The sequence below is a fragment of the Psammomys obesus genome, unplaced genomic scaffold (assembly GCF_907164565.1).
Source record: "Psammomys obesus unplaced genomic scaffold, mPsaObe1.curated_primary_1811, whole genome shotgun sequence".
Lineage (NCBI taxonomy): Eukaryota > Metazoa > Chordata > Mammalia > Rodentia > Muridae > Psammomys > Psammomys obesus.
In genome coordinates, this window is record NW_026585687.1 from 2,691,076 (window position 1) to 2,705,624 (window position 14,549).

General features: G+C 40.5%; 1 pseudogene; it reads right to left on the reverse strand.

The window, feature by feature from the left end:
• Nucleotides 1-13,758: 13,758 nt before the first annotated feature.
• Nucleotides 13,759-14,164, reverse strand: LOC129665455 (40S ribosomal protein S15a-like; annotated as a pseudogene).
• Nucleotides 14,165-14,549: the final 385 nt, after the last annotated feature.

The window sequence follows — 14,549 nt, forward strand, 5'->3', positions numbered from 1 at the left end:
ATTATCCCTTACAAAAATTCTGTAGGACAAATGCTATTATTATCCCTATTTTTCAAGTAAGGATAGTGAAAGAAACAACTTAAATGATTTGCTTAAATGAATATGGCTGAGAAAAAAAATGGAAGTCATTAAGCCAGGGAGTCCAGCTCCAAAATTAGTGCTCTTCCAAAAAGATGGAAAAGCATCCTCTCGGATGAAACAGATAAGGGCAAGAAAGAATCCTTAGGGACTACTAAGGACCACTCCTTTATACATAAGAGAACTAAGGCACTGAAAGAAAGGGATTTGTTCACTGCCACATACCAAGCAACCATGGTATAACGGAGCCAGAACCAGCATCCTAATCTGCTGGCTCCTAACTCAGTGTTCTTTCCACTGCTGCTTCAGAACTTGTGTTATATCTCTTTGTTGAACTGTCTTCCCCATCACTTTATGCAGCTGACAATGCCAGCTCAGGGTAATTCCCACAGCCTGTCTGACAAGATTGTGGACAGGCAGCCATCTCTGTTGTATGAGTCATCATTATCTTCCCTTTCCAAAATATAAATGAGACCAGAGTTGGCTTCAGCCAAGCATTTTCCAAATGATTAGATCCCTAAATCCCAGTATCACCTCTGTGGGAGTTACCGATAGAATGCAAAACCAACATTTTCCATCCATAAAGACATCAACACCCAACCACGCCAAGGCCTCGACCTTCTGAGAAGATGAGTGTTCAATGATGTATGAGGCCCGCCTCCTGCTCAGACAGATCCATGGACTCAAATCGGAACTTTTTAAGGGTCATTCAGGGAAACCAATACTGAGCCCAGCTGGAAAAATTCTGCCTGATTCATTAAGAAGTGATGAGTAAAGCTTGTGAAAGTGGAGAGTAAGGCTGAGCGGTGGGCTCTAGAGAGAGTTGGGGTAGACTGGTTTATAATGCCACTCATGTCTGATGTCCAGGAGATGGGTAGTCCAAGTCCTCCAAATGTCTAGACTACTCTTCTCTTGCTATTCATAGCTTCCTACCTCAAAATGTTGGATTTTACAAAGCCATGTCCACTCCTCACCTCACTCAACCCCTCCAGCGGGTGTGAGAAGCAAAAGGCTCTCCTAGAGATGAAAAGTTTTAAAGGCCTCTTGTGGGGCTGAGGATTTGACAAACATGAGACATTCTGTCTATTAACCAATTCCTTTTTTATGGGCCTCAGACCTGGACATCCAACGCGGAGCCTGTTGAGGCACAAAAGTCCTACCTCCACATGAGGATGTGAGTTAGCAGTTCCAGGCCTTCAAAAGGCAGAACAGTACAGGAGAACCTTCTCTAGACAGGAGTGAATGACGGTCGCCAGAGGTCAGCTGACATTACAGGGCAGCATTGGTGCCCCATTTTATACTGTGTTCAGACTTTCCACAGCATAAGCTTGGCACAAACCCTTCCTGTGATGAAAGGGAAAAACAACTGATTCTAAAGCAGCTATGAGGTGCAAAGCAACTAGCATTCTCTCCACTCATCCACTCTTTTTCCAGACATTTGCTAACAGCTGCCTATGGCATGCAAAGTATCTCAGATAAATTTTGAATTTTGATTTTTTTATATTCATTACAGTTGATTCACTTTGTATCCCAGCTGTAGCCCCCTCCCACCTCCCTTCCCAATCCCATCCTCCCTCCCTCATCTCCTCCTATGCCCTTCACCAATTCTACAGATAGGGGAGGTCCTCCTCCCCTTACACCTGACCCTAGCTTATCTGGTATCATCCAAACTGGCTGCATTGTCCTCCTCTGTGGCCTGGAAAGGCTGCCCCCCCCCCCATCCAGGGGAGGCGGTCAAAGAGCCAGCCACTGAGTTCATGTCAGAGACAGTCCCTGTTTCCCTTACTGGGAACCCACTTGGAGACTGAGCTGCCATGGGCTACATCTGAGCAGGGGTTCTAGGTTATCTCCATGAATGGTCCTTGGTTAGAGTATCAGTCTCAGAAAAGACCTCTGGGCCCAGATATTTTGGTTCTGTTGCTCTCCTTGTGGAGCTCCTGCCTTCTCCAGATCTTACTGTTTCCCACTTCTTTCCTAAGATTTCCTGAACTCTGCCCAAAGTTTGTTTGAGTCTCATTATCTGCTTTTATACAATGCTGGATTTTTAAAAACACAAATCAGTGGCCCTATTTTCCAAAAAGTCATACTCAAGGGGCCATGGCCTATGCATTCCCAAACATCAAACAGCTGTGTTTGAGAACAGCCTTTAAGTGAAACTATCACACTTTCTCAACTGGAAGAACCTTCGGAAAGGTCTCTCTGGGGCAAGATTTTTGTTGTTTAAGTAAAAACACAAAAGAAAGGACAGACTATAACAAAGTTGGCCTACCCATTGAGGCTTCAAAAGACTAAAACGTTATCTGGTTCTATGCTCATTTCAGCAGTATATAGACTGGAATGACACAGAAGAGATTAAGAATGACCCCTGTGAGAAGATAGCACACAAATTTAAGCATTTCACATTTTTGTGCACACATACTAAAAAAATTTCATTGTACATAAATCTGTACAATTATTGTGAATCAGCTTAAACCTTTTAAAACTTATTTCACTGATTTTGGTATGAACTTATTAAGACAATATTTCATAGAAATTTTATGTTTTAGATTCAAAGAATATTGGGGTTTGAGAGATTTTGTTCGGTGGTTAAGAGCAGTGGCTGCTCTTCCAGACCACCCGAGTTCAATTCCCAGCACCCACATGATAGCTCACAAGTGTCTGTAACTCCAGTTCCAAAAGGACTTGACACTCTCTTCTGGCTTCCTTGGGCAGTGCAAATAAGTGCCGCACAAACATACGTGTATCATACACATAAAAATAATAAAATAATTTTTTAAAAAATAATAGATAAGATTTTTTTTCAAAAGAATATAATTATAAAGTTCCAATAGATAGCCAGGGTCAGAATTTTTAGGGTCTGGGTCTGGAACAAAATTAATCTTTGAGTCATTAGTTCTCATTAGAAACCAGGGGAAATTGTTGGGAACATCTCTTCTTAATGCGAATATTCATTGACATGTCTTCCCTGCCCCTCACTCTCTACTCTCTCATCTTATTACTGTATTTTCTATTTTCTGTTCAGCGTGGTTCTAAAAATAATTAAAGTGTGAATTATTAGCATGAGTTTTACACATATAGTTCAATATCAGTTTAAGTATAGGAGCATTTAACTCAAGAAAAGATTAGTTAAAACACAGCTCAAGTTTTAATTTGTATATATTCATACAAAAATAAACCCAAAGTGAATCATGCACCAAAATGTTAAATGAAACTATGAAAAAAATTTAAATGTAATATAGAAGAAAATTGTTGGCAAACTTTTTAAAAAACTCTTTATTTATGTTTCTTAGCTTTTTCTCCCTACTCCACCCCAATCCCTTCCAATACCCCAACACCAGGTAGGAGAGAGAAATGGTTAGTGGGAGCGGGGACACAGTTTTTTCTTTCTTAGCTGCTTCCTACTGGTCAGGTTCATTGGGTTCCTTAGATCCTGTCTTATCCTCATTTCAGGAGATCACCAACTTCTTATCTCAAAAAAGCAACCAGAAGCAGCAACGGGAAAGCAGGAGCAGCATTGTTTTCTCCAATACACATTCTCCCGGATCTGGCATTTATTCTCTCTCCAGGGTCCTCAAAACTGGCTTCATTGTCTTCCTCTGCAGCCTGGTAAGGCTGCTCTCTCCTAACGGGAAGGTGATCAAACAGCCATCCACTGAGTTCATGTCAGAGACAGTCCCTCTCTAGGAACCCACTTGAACACTGAGCTGCCATGGGGTACATTTGTACAGGGGTTCTATGTTTTCTCCATGCATGGTCCTTGGTTGGGATATCAGTCTCACAAAAGACTCCTGTGCCCAGACTTTTTGGTTCTGTTGCTCTCCTTGTGGAGCTCCTGTCCCCTCCAGGTCTTTCATCTCCTGATGAGAACTGATAGGCTAGGGTCAGATGGAAGTGGAGGAGGACCTCCCCTACCAGGGGACTAGTTGAGGGACATGGGAGAAGAGGGACGGAGGGTGGAAGGGGAAAGGACGAGGGAGGGGGCTACAGCTGGGATACAAACTGAATAAATTGTAATAAAAAAAAATCTCTAAAAACTAGTAAATTTATTCTTTTCTAATTGTTTATGGCTGGCACACTGCACTAAAAATGTAAGGTCTTATTTATGTGGTTTTGATTATAGAAACAATAAAGTATTCTTTAAATTAAAAAGAATTTAATTAATAAAAACATTTATAGAAATTTCAAATAAAAAAGAATCCTCAGATTTAAAATGTCTGCAGCTGGCAAAGAGCTCCTCTCAGAGCCCACAGGAGGCAAATAGTCTGCTGCTGTGGATCATCTGAATCAGTCCCACATCCCACACCTGGGACCAAAACAAAAACATGTTTATATCCACAAGAGAAAATATCTAGGATTTAAAGCTAAGTTAAAGTGCCATAGATAAAACAACAAAATTATGAGCCATGAAACTGTTGCTAATAAAGAATCTAAAATATTTCCTTCTGCAAAGATCCCACTAAGAAAAAAAAAAGTGGGGAGGGATGCTAGATGGAGGCACTTAGAGGACACTGTCTGAATAGCAAGACAACAGTGACAGCACAGCAACGAACAAACAAAACTGTGGACCTTAAACACCAGTGATTGTGTTTCCCAGGTGAGAAGAAACCCCACGGCGTGGGAAGCAATCGGGTCCCTTCTCTGGTCACCCAGCTAAACCCTGAAAGAGTTCCCAGGTCCCTGCAGGTGCTTGGTCACACAGCCCAGAGCCACATGCCTTCGTGCTCTAATCACCATCCCAGACTGAAGTGTGGGCCCCACAACTTCAAAGACTGGGTTTTCCATTGGAGAGAAAACCCCACAGTGAAGGAAAGAATTGGGACCAACTTCAGGTCACAAAAACAAAACAAAACAAAACAAAACAAAACAAAACCTGAAAAAGGTCCCTGGCTCCTGCAGGTGCTTAGCCTTCTGCCCAGAGACCTGCCTGCATGCCTGACTCTACCCCAGACAGAACTCTGGGCCCTAAAGCACCAGAGACTGGGTTTCCCTGTTGGGAAGAAACCCCATGGTGAACAAAGCATCCAGTCCGACCTCAGGGCACCCAGCCGAACACCCTACTACCACCACTAAAAGTTCCCTGGAAAAGTTCTCCGGTTCCTACAGGCATCCAGGAGCAGGTGCAGAGCCACTCACCTGCTCCTGTGTGCTCTACTCACCATCTCAGACTGAACTGTGGACCCCAAAACACCACAGACTGGGTCTCCCTGTCAGGAGGAAACCCCACAGTGGGGGAAACATCAGGATACCTAGCTAATCCCCAGAAAAGTTCCTGAGTTCCCACAGACTCTGGGATTTAGCCTCCTTGCCACATTCCTGAGTGCAGTCACTCACCTGCCACTGATCATCACTTGGGTACTGGGGAACAGAACTCCAACTTCAGACATCTAGAAGCTGGGGATCCAAGGGATAAGCCCCAAGACACTGCTCCAAGGAGCAGCCTGTCTTTCTAGCTAAACTGACCAAACCACAGGGTTGCCTGCTTCTTCAAGAAGGCTGAGACTAGCAAACACAGTGTAAGAGCAACAGCAGCTCACTAAATTCAGAGCAAGTAACCCAGTGGCAGAGCAGCTGTTTCCAGGACTTCTCCTGGTGAGAGGAGAGACACCCTGACTACCAACGAACCCAGTTATGAAACAGGTTCATATACCTAAGGTGAGTTGAGAAACACCTGCCATTCAATCACTGTACCCAAAAAGCCGAGGAAGCATCCTTCAGGAAAAACCATCTTTCAGCCAATGGATTCTCCCCACCCGAGGATTCCAGAAGGCACCAGAAACTAACAGCCAACAACCAACAGACATCCAGATGGTTAGAGGCCAGCATAAAAGCACAACCAACAAAAGCCAAAACAATATGGCATCTCCAGAGCCCTAAACACCCTAACATAAGTGAAATTCAAGAAGACAACCTTACATTTATGCTTATGAAGAGGATAATGGAAGAAACAAATGAAATGCATAAAGAAATACAGAAATACAAAGTCAAATAGATTATGGCCATCCATAAAGAAATACAGGAAGATACAGCCAAACAGTTTGTGACCTTCAGAGAGGAAATAATTAAATCACTGAAAGAAATAAAAGAAACATAGGAAAGTTCAAACAAACAGATGAAGGAATTGAAGGAAAAGCAGGAAAATGCAAAGAGACAAGTGAAGGAAATCACCGAAATGGTTCAATCTACAGATAGAATTGGAAAAACTAAAAAAAAAAAAAAAAAAAAAATACAAAAGAAAAAAAAAAAAAAAAAAAAAAAAAAAAAATACCAATGGAGGAAATCATAGAGGGGAAGAACTTAGAGAAGAAACAGGAACTACATAGGTAAGCAAAACAAACAGGCTAGAAGAAATGAAAGAAAGAATCCCAGGTGTGGAAGATACAATGGAAGAATTCAATGTATCCGTCAAAGAAAATGTTAAATCTAAAATATTCCTGACACAAACCATCCAAGAAATCCAAGACAGCATAAAAAGACAAAACCTAAAAATAATAGTAATAGAGGAAAAAGAAGATTCCTGTCTCCAAGGCCCAGAAAATATTTTCAACAAAACCATAGAAGAAAATTTCTCCCATTTAAAGGAGAGGCCTGTAAGCATACCAGAAGCCTACAGAACACGTAATAAATTAGACCAAAAAGGAAAATCCTCCCACCACATAATAATCAAAACAATAAGTATACAAAAAAAAAAAAAAACCATACTAAAAGCTGCAAGGGAAAAAGACCAAGTAACATATAATGGCAAACCCATCAAAGTCACACCTGACTTCTCAGCAGAGACTATGAAAGCCAGAGGGCCTGGATGGATATCATGCAGACCGTAAGAGAACACAGATGTCAGCCCAGGCTACTATACCCAGCAAAACTCTCAGTCCTCATAGATGGAGAAAACAAGATATTCAATGACAAAAACAAATTTAAACAATACCTACCCACAAATCCAGTGTTACAGAAGATATCAGAAGGAAAAAATACAACCCAAGAAAGCTAACTACATTCAGGAAAACACAGAAAATAAATGACCTCACTACAGCAAAAGTAAAAATAACCAAGCACACAAACACACTGTCACAATCAACCGCAAAATAAAAGAATCTAACAGTCAGTGGTCATTAATCTCTCCCAACATCAATGGACTCAACTGTCCAATAAAAAAACACTCACTAACAGAATGGAAGAATGGATGCATAAATAAAACCCAACAATCTGTTGCATAAAAAAAAAAACACCTAAGTCACAAAGATAAACATTACCTGAGTGTAAATAGTTGAAAGATGGTTTTCTAAGCAACTGAACCCAAGAAGCAAGCAGGAATAGCCATTCTAGTATTTAATAAAATAGGCTTTCAACCAAAATTAATCAAAAGAGATGGGGAAGTTCACTTTATACTCATCAAGGGAAAATTGCACCAAAAATCTATCACAATTCTGACATCTATGCCCCAAATACAAGGGCACCCACATTTGAAAAAAAAAAAAACATTAATAAAACTTAAACCACATATAGATCCCCACACATTAATAGTGGGAGACATCAACACCCCACTCTCAACAAAGGTCAGGTTAACAAAACAGAAATTAAACAGAAACAATGACTCTAACAGAGGTCATGAATCAAAAGGTCCTAACAGACATCTACAGAACCTTCCACCCAAACACAAAAGAATTTACCTTCTTCTCAACACCACATGGTTCCTTCTCCAAATAGACCATATAGTTGGTCACAAAACAAGCCTCAACAGATACAAGAAGATAGAAATAATCCCTTGCATCCTATCTGACCACTATAGACTAAAACTGGACCTCAGCAACAGAAAAAGCAAAATGCCTACACACATACATGGAAACTGAGGAACTCTACTCAATGACACCTGAGTCAAGGAATAAATAAAGAAAAAAATTAAAAACTTCCTAGAATTCAATGAAAATGAAGGCACAAGATACCCAAACTTATGGGACACAATGAAAGCAGTGCTCAGAGGAAAATTCATAGCACTAAGGGCCTTCAAGAAGAAATTTGAAACATCTAATACAAGCAACTTAAGAGCTCACCTAAAAGGCCTAGAGAAAAAAGAAGCAGACACACCCTAGACAAGTAGATGGTTGGAAATAATCAAACGCAGGGCTGAAATCAATAAACTAGAAACAAAGAAAACAATTCAAAGAATCAATGAAACCAAGGGCTGGTTCTTTGAGAAAATCAACAAGATAGACAAACCCTTAGCAAACTAACTAAAAGCAGAGAGACACTATCCAAATCAACAAAATCAGAAATGAAAGAGGGGACATAACAACAGACACTGATGAAATCCAAACAAACATTAGGTCTTATTTCAAAAAGCTATATGCCACAAAATTTGAAAATCCAAATGAAATAGATAATTTTCTTGATAGAGTCCACTTAGCAAAGGTGAATAAAGAATAGGTATATCAATTAAATAACCCTATATCACCTAAGGAAACAGAAGCTGTCAACAAAAGTCTCACATTAAAAAAAAAAAAAAAAAAAAAAAAAAAAAAAAAAAACGCCAAGACTAGATGGTTTCAGCGCAGAATTCTACCAAACTTTCAAAGAAGAGCTAACTCAATTCTCTTCAAACAATTCCACAAAATAGAAAAAGAAGAAACACTACCAAACTCATTCTATGAAGCCACAGTCACCTTGGTATCTAAATCTCACAAAGACCCAACAAAGAAAGAAAACTTCAGGCCAATCTCCCTTATGAACATTGATGCAAAAATACTCAACAAAATACTTGCAAACCGAATTCAAGAACACATCAAAGATATCATCCATTATGACCAAGTAGGCTTCATTTCAGGTATGCAAGGGTGGTTCAATATACGGAAATCCATCAATGTGATCCACCATATTAACAAACTTAAAGAAAAAAAAACCACATGATAATCTCCTTAGATGCTGAAAAAGCATTTGACAAAATCCAACATCCATTCATGTTTAAAGTCTTGGAGATAGCAGGGATACAAGGCACATATCTAAACATAATAAAGGCAATAAACAGCAAGCCTATAGCCAATATCAAACTAAACAGAGAGAAACTTAAAGCAATCCCACTGAAGTCAGGGACAAGGCAAGGCTGCCCACTCTCTCCATATCTCTTCAACATAGTTCTGGAAGTCCTTGCTAGAGCAATAAGACAATTGAAGGAGATCAAGTAGATACAAACCAGAAAGAAAGAAGTCAAAGTATCACTATTTGCAGATGATAAGATAGTATACATGAGTGACCCCAAAAATTCTACCAGGGAACTCCCTCCTACAGCTGATAAACACCTTCAGCAAAGTGGCAGGATACAAAATTAACTCAAAACAATCAGTAGCCCTCCTGATTACAAAAAACAAAAGGGCTGAGAAAGAAATTGAGGAAACAACACCCTTCACAATAGCCACAAAAGACATAAAGTACCTTGGTGTAACCCTAACCAAGCAAGTCAAAGACTTGTATGAAAAAAATTTCAAGTCTGTGAAGAAAGAATTAGAGGAAGATATCAGAAGATGGAAAGATCTACCATGCTCATGGCTTGGCAAGATTAACATAGTAAAAATGGCCATCTTACCAAAAGCAACCTACAGATTCAATGCAATTTCCATCAAATTACCAACACAATTCTTTACAGACCCTGAAAGGACAATTCTCAATTTCGTATGGAAAAACAAGAAACCCAGAATTGCTAAAACAATCCTCTACAATAAACGGTCTTCTGGAGGTACCTCCTTCCCTGATCTCAAACTGTACTATAGAGCAAGTTATAAAAACTGCATGGTACTGGCATAGAAACATACTGGTGGATCAATGGAACCGAATAGAAGACCCAGAAATAAACCCACACACTTATGGACACCGGATCTTTGACAAAGATGCCAAAACCATACAATGGAAAAAAGATAACATCTTCAACAAATGGTGCTGGTCTAACTGAATGTCTACATGTAGAAAAATGCAAATAGATCCATACTTATCACCCTGCATAAAACTAAAGTCCAAGTGGATCAAAGACCTAAGCATAAAACCAGACACATTAAATCGGTTAGAAAAAAAGTGGGGAATACCCTAGAACTCATTGGTACAGGAGACAACTTCCTGAACAGAACAACAACAGCACAGGCTGTAAGAGTAACAATCAACAAATGGGACCTCATGAAACTGTGCTTCTGTAAAGCCAAGGACACCGTCATCAAAACAAAACGAATGCCTACAGATTGGAAAAGAATCTTCACCAACCCTCTATCTGACAGAGGGCTAATATCCAGTACTAAAGAAGAAGAACTAAAGAAGTTGAAAAGCAGCAAATCAAATAATCCAATTAAAATTGGGGAACAGAGCTAAACAGAGAATTCTCTATAGAGGAATATCAAATGGCAAAGAAACACTTAAAGAAATGCTCAACGTCCTTAGCCATCAAGGAAATGCAAATCAAAATGACCCTGAGATTTCACCTTACACCCATCAGAATGGCCACGATCAAAACCTCAAGTGACAACACATGCTGGAGAGGTTGTGGAGAAAGGGGAACCCTCCTCCACATGCTGGCGGGAATGTAAACTGGTACAATCACTCTGGAAATCAATCTGGCACTTTCTCAGACAACAAGGAATAGTGCTTCCTCAAGATCCAACTACCACTCCTAGGAATATATCCAAAAGAGGCTCAAGTACACAAAAAGGACATTTGCTCAACCATGTTTGTAGCAGCTTTATATGTAATAGCCAGAAGCTGGAAGCAACCCAGATACCCCTCACCTGAAGAATGGATACAGAAATTGTGGTACATCTACACAATGGAATATTACTCAGCAATAAAAAGCAAGGAAATCATGAAATTTGCAGGTAAATGGTGGGATCAGGAAAGGATCATCCTGACTGAGCTATCCTAGAAGCAGAAAGACACACATAGTATATATTCACTCATATAGACATATAATATAAGATAAACCTACTAAAATCTGTACACCTAAAAAAACTAATTAAGAGGGAGGACTCTGGCTAAAATGCTCAATCCCCACTCCGAAAAGCAAAGAGGATGGACACCAGAAGAAGAAGAAATAAGGTAACAAGTTAGGAGCTTCCAACAGAAGGCCTCTGAAAGGCTCTGCCCTATAGACTATCAAAGCAGATGTTGAGTCTTATGGCCAAACTTTGGGCAGAATGCAGGGAATCTTATGAAAGAAGTAGGAAATAATAGTAAGAGCTGGAGAGGACAAGAACTCCACAAGGAGAGCAACAGAACCAAAAAAATTGAGCACAGGGGTCTTTCCTGAGACTGATACTACAACCAAGTACCATACATGGAGATAACCTAGAATCCCTGCACAGATGTAGCCCATGGCAGTTCAGTGTCCAAGTGGGTTCCATAGTAATGGGAACAGGGACTGCTTCTGACATGAACTGATTGGCTTGCTCTTTGATCCCCTCCCCCTGAGGGGGGAGCAGCCTTACCAGGCCACAGAGGAAGACAATGCAGCCACTCCCGATGAGACCTAACAGACTAGGATCAGAAAGAAGAAAAAGAAACCCTCCCCTACCAGTGGACTTGGGGAGGGGAGTGTGTGGAGAAGGAGGCAGAAGGGAGGGGAGGAGGGAGGGAACTAGAGAGGGGACACAAAGTAAATAAAGTATAATTAAAAATTTTAAAAAGGAATAAAAGAACTGGAAAGAAAAAAAATAAACATTTCATTTGTGCTTTACATAAATTAAAATAAATATTTTGGTTCCAGAATTATGGCTCACTATTAAGTGCACTATTTGCTATTCAAGAGCATCAGGTTGGGTTCTCAGCACCTCATGGTTGCTTAGAGTATTATGTAACTCTAATTCCATGGATTTCAAAGGTTTCTTTGGGTATGCAGGGTACTAAGAAAAGTTGATACATGCAAAACTACATGAAAGCAGAAGATTAGCACACACAGTATTTTACTAAAATAAATGTTTCCTTTTTATTTAAAAAAATCAATAAATGGGACCTCATGAAACTGAAAAGCTTCTTTTGTAAAGCAAAGGACACTGTCAACAGAATAAAAAGACAGCCTACAGACTGAGAAAAGATCTTCACCAACCCTACATCTGAAAAAGGACTAATCTCCAGAATATATAAAGAACTCAAGAAATTAGACACCAACAAACCAAATAATCCAATTTTAAAATGGGGTACAGAGCTAATCAGAGAATTATTAACAGCGGAATAAAGAATATTAGAGAAACACTTAAAGAAATGCTCAACATCCTTACTCATCAGGGAAATGCAAATCAAAACAACTCTGAGATTCTATCTTATACCCATCAGAATGGCTAAGATAAAAAAACTCAAGTGACAACACATGCTAGAGAGGCTATGGAGAAAGGGGATCCCTCCTCTATTGCTGGTGGGAGTGCAAACTTGTACAACCACTTTGGAAATCAATCTGGTATTTTCTCAGATAATTGGGAATAGCACTACCTCAAGTTCCATCTATATCACTCCTGGGCATATATCCAAAAACTGCCTCACGATTCAATAAGGACATTTGCTCAATTATGTGCATAGAAGCTTTATTTGTTATAGCTGGAATTTGAAAACGACCTAGGTGTCCCTCAATGGAGGAATGGACACAGAAATTGTGGCACCTATATACAATGGGATACTATTCAGCCATTAAAAACAAGTAAATCATGAACTCTGCAGGCAAATGGATGGAACTAGAAGAGATCATCCTGAATGAGGTAACCCAGGAACAGAAATACAGGCATGGTACACATTCACTAATAAGCAGATATTATCTATATAATATAGGACAGCTATCTACAGATCTAAAGAAGTTAAACACTAAGGAGGACCCTAAAATCTCATTCAGAATGGCAAACAGGATAAACACCAGAAGTGGTGGAAGAGAAGAAAGAGGATGGGAGTCTAATATAGAGGGTCCTCTGAAAGGATTTACCCAACAGGGGATCAAAGGAGATGCTGAGACTCAGGGCCAAACTTTGGGCAGAGTGCAGGGAATCTTATGAAGGAAGAGAGGGGTGGGATAGAGGGACATGGAGGGGACAGGATCCCCACAAGAAGACCAACAAAACTAAAAGACCTGAGCCCAGGGGATCCTGCAGAGACTGATGCACCAACGGAGGACCATTCATGGAGAAGACCCAGACCCTCTGCTCAGAATATGGCCAACTGAGAGGACTCAGAGAAGTGAGGGGAGCAGACGTTGCCTCTATCATGAACTCAGCTGACTACTCTCTGATCACTCACCCCTGATGATGCTGTCTTGCTAGGCCACAGAGGGAGAGGATCTATGCAGTCCTGATGAGACTTAACAAGCTATGGGCAGATGGCAATAGTGGAGAATTCCCCCTTTCAGTGGACTAGGGGAAGGCGATGAGGGGAAGAGGGAGGGAGAGTGGGACTGTGGGAGTTGAGGGAGGGGCCTTCAATCAGGATATATAATGAATAAATTGTGAGGAAAAAAAATAAAATTAAAAAAAAAAAGAAAAGGAGATTTGAATCTGTAATCCCAGTTGTTCAAGGAGTTTGTGGCCAAGCATAGGAAGACCTCATCTCCTAAAATAAGTAAATAAATATATAAAGAAAATTTTAAAAATGAAGAAGAAAAAGTGGACCCTTGGCAATGAGCAAAAAGACTCCTTGTTGGTAGTGTTATTCTTCTGCCTTCCCCCGTAGGCTTTTTATTTACATTTTACATCTCCAGAAAAAGAATCCCAGGATTTTCCCTCCTGTATGTTTTTATCTTGCTTCTTTATGGTCCATAATGCCAGCTGAGGCTGTCATTACAATAAAGCCGAATTGACCAGACGGGAGCAGATTGTTCTGCCACTTATCTAGGTCTTGAGTTGCACATCAAATCTAGGGCTGATCACTCCACACTTGTTCAACCTGCCTATGAGGTTCCCAACAATTTTCCCAGCTCTGTGATCATCAGTGATCTCAAATTCACCAACATAACTGTGCTTCATCATCACAGTTAAAAACCAACAATGACTTTGGAGCATGGCCTGCTGAGGACCTGGCATTTGCCTCTCTTCTCAGCATTGTTGATACTCTTGAGAGCATCTGCCAGGACATTCATGTGCACCATGGTGATGGTTTGGAAAGAGCTGCGTTGTTCTTAGTCAGAGGCAGTGCAGATGACAATCCTTTGTTCATCCTACTTGATGCCTATCTTTTTTTTTTGAATTTTATTTTTTTCTTATCAGTTACATTTTATTAACTCTGTATCCCAGCTGTATCCCGCTCCCTCATTCCCTCCCAGTCCCTCCCTCCCTCCCTCATCTCCACCATGCCCCTTTCCAAGTCCACTGATAGGGGGGACCTCCTCCCCATTAATCTGATCCTGTTTTATCAGGTATCTTCAGGACTGGCTGCAAAGCTCTCCTCTGTGGCCTAACAGGACTGCTCCTCCCTTGGGGGGTGGGGAGGCCAAAGAGCCAGTCATTGAGTTCCTGTTAGAAATAGTCCTTGTT